At 47.0% G+C, this 6,058-nt stretch overlaps 1 non-coding gene across 1 annotated transcript; it reads left to right on the plus strand.

Moving 5' to 3' along the window:
* Nucleotides 1-5,986: 5,986 nt before the first annotated feature.
* Trnaq-cug lies at nucleotides 5,987-6,058 on the plus strand. The gene has a single exon. It is a non-coding gene; the product is annotated as a tRNA-Gln (tRNA).

Consider the following 6,058-nt stretch of genomic DNA (forward strand, 5'->3'; position numbering starts at 1 on the left):
TTATTTATTAACATACAATCAAAATCATATTTCAGTACAATTAGAATACCACTACATTCTTCTTTCTCGTTAGGAAGAGATGCTCTTGTCCCCTATGTGCCTCTCTACCTTGCTATCATATCCAGACATCAGTTACTAAATTCTGATGAAGGTATCGTATTTCTTAACAGATGTGAGGTCCTAAGGAGACCTAACTGACTGACCTCTGATCCTCCAATATTTAGGATAGTGCCAGAAAAGTACTCAGTAAATACTTATGTGTGTATGTATAGTACAGGATAACATAATTACTTTTCTTAGACATAGTGGTCCTTTTCCTTGGTCTTGAGAAGCTGAAAGGGACTTCCTCCCATACAGCTCCAGGTGTCTTTCCTTCACATTATTCCAGTGGTTATTGGGTGGGTTCTAAGAGGAAAGGAGAGGCCCATGCTCTTTGCTGCCTCTTGAATTGGTGCTTCCCAGCCATACAAAGGAGCCAGTCCTGGGGCCATCCAATGGCTACTCTTGGCTATGGCCAATGTGTTTCTTCCCCAGTCTTCCTGTAGTCCAGGTTACCCTTAAGGAATCAGATGTTGTAGACATTTCTCATTTCCCCAAAAGCTTTCCTATCCAAAAGCCACCCTCTGCCTCACTCTGTGGCTGCCAGTACTCCATATTGCTTCAGGCTGCAACATGTTACGCTTTAAACCCATACATGTGCAATTATGCTTTCTCAAGGTGTATGCCAACCACAGTGTTTAGAGAGCAAACACCAGGGACTGAGATGTGGTCTTCACTGTGGTTCCTAATGGCCCTTTAGCACACATTCCAGGTCATCATGGTTATGTATGCTAGAGGATAAAGGAAGTTGGAGCACAGAACACAAAACAAGGCCCAGGCTCACTGGTTTACCATTAAGAAAACAACAGGGCCTGTTAGATGGCTCTGTGGGTAAAGGCACTTGGTCCCAGGCCTGACTAGGTCCATTCCTCAGAACTGCATGGTGTAAGAAGAGAACCAACCCCCAAAACTGTTCTCTGACCTTCCCACGAGTAGGCTTGTCTGTGGGCTTCATGTCCCTAGTGCTTACAAAAGTCCCTATTAGAATATTCAGTAGATACTTGAGTGAAAGGTCATTCCCAATAACTAATTTTTACTGGCATTCTTCAGTTGTTTATTTCTCACCAAACCTACTAGGGCCAAGTTGAAGCAATAAAATCGTGAATTTAGAAATACTTTCCTGGGCAGTGGTGGCGCACGCCTCTAATCCCAGTATTCGGAAGGCAGAGGCAGGCAGATCTCTGAGTTTGAGGCCAGCCTGGTCTACAGAGCTAGTTTCTGGACAGCCAGGGCTACACAAAGAAACCCTGTCTCAAAAAAACCAAACCAAAAAAGAAAGAGAGAGAGAGAGAGAGAGAGAGAGAGAGAGAGAGAGAGAGAGAGAGAGAACACCTCCCTGAAAGGCATTACTTGATTACCACATCTACCATTTAACTCAGTGTACAGCACAAGAATATTCCTTTAAAGTCTTTCAGCCTTATACAAAATGTAAGGTGTACATACAGGCATATACCCGCAGAATAGAAGCTTTAAGGTGAGTGAGTGTGCGTGTGTGTAGAAGGAAGGAGAGTGAGACAGTCCTCAGCTTACTGTCTGATACATCAATAACTTTTCATGCTCTAATCCTTATGGACTGGCTACAGATCTAAGGGCCACTCACACTAATATCACATACAATAGTTTGTTTATGTCATAGGTGGGATTTGGGGGTTTTGTTTTTGTTTAGATTTTATACATGAACACTGCTACATCACTCCCATTTCCTAACCAACTCCATTCCTGTCCCCTCCCCAATTCATGATCTCTTACTTTATTGTTTTATATGAAGATATAGATATATAACCAATATATATGCACAAGTGTACATGCTTACAGATAACCTATTGAGTCAGTTTATCTTTGATCCTATGTATGTGCTAGGGCTGACCTCTTGGGATTGGACAGCCTATATGGGAGCTCATGCCTGGAAGAAACTGATTTGCCCTCTCTCAGCAGCCACTGACTACCTGTAGCCTTCCATCTAGGGTTGGAGCCATGTGGAATTTGTCTGTGTTGGCCCATTAAGTGGTGTTATCATTAGGTTGATCTTGTTCATGCAACCATATTGAGAGTTATGGGTACATTTTCTCTATCATGTCTAGGGGACGCTATCTAATGGTAGACACTCTGGGATGCTGTTTCTTACCATCTTTCTGCTCCCTCTTCTGTGATTTTTATTGAGCCTTAAATGTAGGGTTTTCAATGCAGATGTGATCAGTTGGGTTGGGGCACCCCACAGTCTCTAATTCTCTGAATTTTCACCGGTTACAGAGCTCTGTAATTGTCTCCATCTTTTGTAAAAAGAAGCTGGTTTGATGAGGGGTGGGTGAAAGCTGCAGTGACCTGTGGGTATTTGGACAGATGTTAGAGAACAGTAAGAAATGATGCTAGTTTAGGACACAGGCAGTAGTAGGTCCTCTCTGATCTATGACATCTCTGTTCATGAGTGGCTGGCTAGGTTTACAGTACCATGCACGAATACCTTTGTAGATGTAACCGTCTTTTAAAATAAGAAACACAGAGCCGATTGCAGAGTTTAAAAGCCCAAGAGGTCAGAGCAGTAGCTAAGAGCTAAAAACCTTACCCTTCACTGCCGCTGCTGTCCTCCTCAGCTGCAAGAGACCTACTTCCTGTGTGTTTGCCCTTTTTATTGACTTTCTATTCTGTCTTCTCATTGGTTGTAAACCCAATCACATGACCTCCTCGTCACTGCCCATCTATATAGACCTCCAGGTCTTCTATGGTTGGTATTGAGATTAAAGGCATGTGTCTCCATGCTGGTGGTATCCTTGAACACACAGAGATCTGCCTGTCATGTGATCGGGACTAAGGGCGTGTGCTACCACTGCCAGACTTCTGCTGTGGCTTGCTATTAGCTCTAACCCCCAGGCAACTTTATTTATTAACATACAAAAAAATTCACATTTCTGTACAAATAAAATGTCACCATATACCTTCCTGCTGACTGGACCACACATCCAATTAGACAGCGGTGGGTTACCCCCAAGATAAGAGTACCGCTACTGCACCATTGGGGATGCCTTGCCGGGCTGGTCAGACACCTTCTTCCCTCTATTGCTTTCCACCTTATTTTCCCCGCAGGATCTCTCGGCGAACCTGGAGCTCACCCACTGCACAGGACCGGCTAGCTGGCCGGTACACCCCAGTGAGCCTCCTGGCTTTGCCTCCGCACTGCTAGACTCTGGGAGGGAGCACGCTGCCATGCCAGGCTTTGGCCTGGGTGCAAGGGAGCCAAACTCAGGACTTCAATTGAGTGCAGCCAACACTCTACCAACTGAGCTACCTCTCGAGCCCCTCGGTCATTTTTAAACGTACTATTTTTATTCTATGGAATGTCATACATGAGTATGATATATTTTGATTATATTCATCCCCAGTGCTCCCAGATCCATCCCCAACTCTTCACCCTCTCCCAAGGTGTCCTTTTTGTCCTTTTAATCCCATGGAATCTAATTTGTGCTGCCCGTATACTCATGGGTGTTGGACCATCCACAGGAGAGTAGTAGACCCCTCCCCCATGGGCCACACCCTAAAACTGCTCTCCCAGAAGCTATCAACTGCCAACCGCCCCTCAGCTGGGGGTGGGGACTCAAGGCCTTCCCACTCCATTCTGGGATGTCGCCTGGCTTGATCTTGTGCAAGCCACTACAGCGGCTGTGAGTTCATGGGTCCTGTCATGTCCAGAAGACACTTCCGGTCTGGTCCTCCCTGACCACTGGCCCTTATGATCTTTCTGCCTCCCTTCCTCAGGGGTCCTGAGTCTTGTCAGGGAGGCGACTGTCATTCTTAAATGTGCTCAGTCAGTTCAATCATGATGAGGTCATTAACTCAAGCCCCATTTCTCAAGTATAAGAGGACAGTGGCTTTGAGAGGGACGTAGAAGAGGGTGGGGCAGGATTCCTACAGAAGCTCATTAGCCTGGCTTAACCACCTTTCGCTGCTCCAGCTGGTCATGTGAAATTGGAACTTTGTTCCCGGTGTCTTCTCAGGATTCTGTCACGTTCTCACAGTTCCCTCCTTGGAGAAATTCTTACTCCCAGGTTAAATTCTTCCATATATGGAGGCGGTTGTGCCATCTTTCATTTTTTCTTATTTTCTTTCTTCTTTGTAAACACAGCACATGAATCTATTTGTTCTGTCATTCATATAATAAAAGAATACTTTGGGAAAAATTGAATTACACCCCTCTGCACCCACTTGCCCCAAGGACAACAACCGCTGTTGACCATAGAAAAACTGCAGCTGTGGTTCATTTATGGTTGCCCACTTTGAGCTTGTTTGTTTGTTTGTTTGTTTGTTTGTTTGTTTGGAGAGGGAAACAACTTTAGCATGGAAAGGTTTATTTAACCTCGTGTGAACTCAGAGGTTCCTGCCCGTGGTTGCCTGGCGTCATTGCTTCAGTCTGAGCCCAGGTAGGAGCCTCACAGCAGAAAGCACGTGGCCTAGCAGAGACGCTCAGGCCGTGGCCTTCACAAGGTAGACAGGTGAGGAGGGGAGAGGAGAGATATGCACAAGGTAGGCTCTTCAAATTCGCTCCTCACTGACCTATTTCCTCCCACCAGGCTTCATTTCCTAAAACTCCCCTGATGAAATTAGTGCCCTCAGGATCCCGAGGCCCTGGGGTCCTCCCCTCAAAAATGCTGGAGCCTAGGCTTCTCATGAGCCTTAGGGGAAGGGAGGGGTATTGAAGACTTGGCATCCAAACCTTAGCACCCGGCGACACTGACTGATATAACTCAGTCCAAGAGGAAAAGCCATGTGCTCGCTCTCTACCCTGACATTTCTGTCCTCTTCTCAAGAAGTCGTAGTGCCCAGATGTTGGTTGTGCCCAGGTCCAGGTGGAAGAAACTGTGCTGGTGGCGTTTGCAGGTCTGATGTCTCACTGCAGCAGTGTCTATGACACAGTCTTTCATGCATCTTCCGGTGACCTCTGACCCTATATTTGGGAAACAACCCACATTCTGGATACGAGGATTTAGGTGCTTTCTCAACTACCACTTGCTGCTAGGAAGGAAATGTGTATCTGCCTCCTACATCGATCTCGGTCATAGTTTGGTAAACTTTTAAGGTGTCGCCTAGAATTCTCCCCCATCTCATGACATCTCAGGCCCTACTTGCCCCCCACCCTGCTCCGCTGAGGTAGCCACGGGGGACGCTGAGAGGAACTGCCAAGATTCACCGTGTTCCAGCAGTTTCTCAGGTCTCAGCGATTCAGGGAAGCGTTACAGAGTCCCCCTCACCCCCCCCCCCCAATCTGTCCAGTACTCACCTAAGACCAGTGCTGTCCAGGTCTCGAGGGCGCCCCCTCAGAGTTTTGCTCTGTTGGAAAGACTCCCATGGCGTTCTGGCCCAAGAAGCAAAGATACTCCTCCACTGGGTGAACATTCCACTGCCTGCCTTCCTTTTTAAGGCTGCACTTCCCAATGATCTTATGACCTGGGCTGTGAGTGGAGGGTGGAGGTAGGGAACGAACAGAGAGGGGCAAGGAAGGAGGGAGGAAGCAGAAAAGAGGTTTGGGGCCTGGAGGAGAAACTAGGGGATTGGGGATCTGGACAATAGGAAGAAAAATGCAAAGCAAAATAAGGAACCCCTTTTTGGGGCGGGGGGTAGGGGAGGGTTGTGTGTTAAGACTAGACACCAGCAAGCCAGGAAAAACGGGCTTGCACTTCCCGGATCCTAGTGTTAAATCCACTCTCTCATAGAGACACCTATCCTCGCTACACACTCCACATGCCAAGAGCGGAACAGAATGAACGTGAGCGCGAGGATTCTTCTGGTTGTAAATTAAGGGGGGGGGGAGCATGCTTGAAGAAGAAATTGTGGGGTACGATGGAGGCTGAGAATGGATTTGGTCACCTATAGTGAATCAGAGTCCTACTTGCTGTGTGGTTCCATGGTGTAATGGTGAGCACTCTGGACTCTGAATCCAGCGATCCGAGTTCAAATCTCGGTGGGACCT

Source organism: Peromyscus leucopus, chromosome 6, assembly GCF_004664715.2.
Source record: "Peromyscus leucopus breed LL Stock chromosome 6, UCI_PerLeu_2.1, whole genome shotgun sequence".
Lineage (NCBI taxonomy): Eukaryota > Metazoa > Chordata > Mammalia > Rodentia > Cricetidae > Peromyscus > Peromyscus leucopus.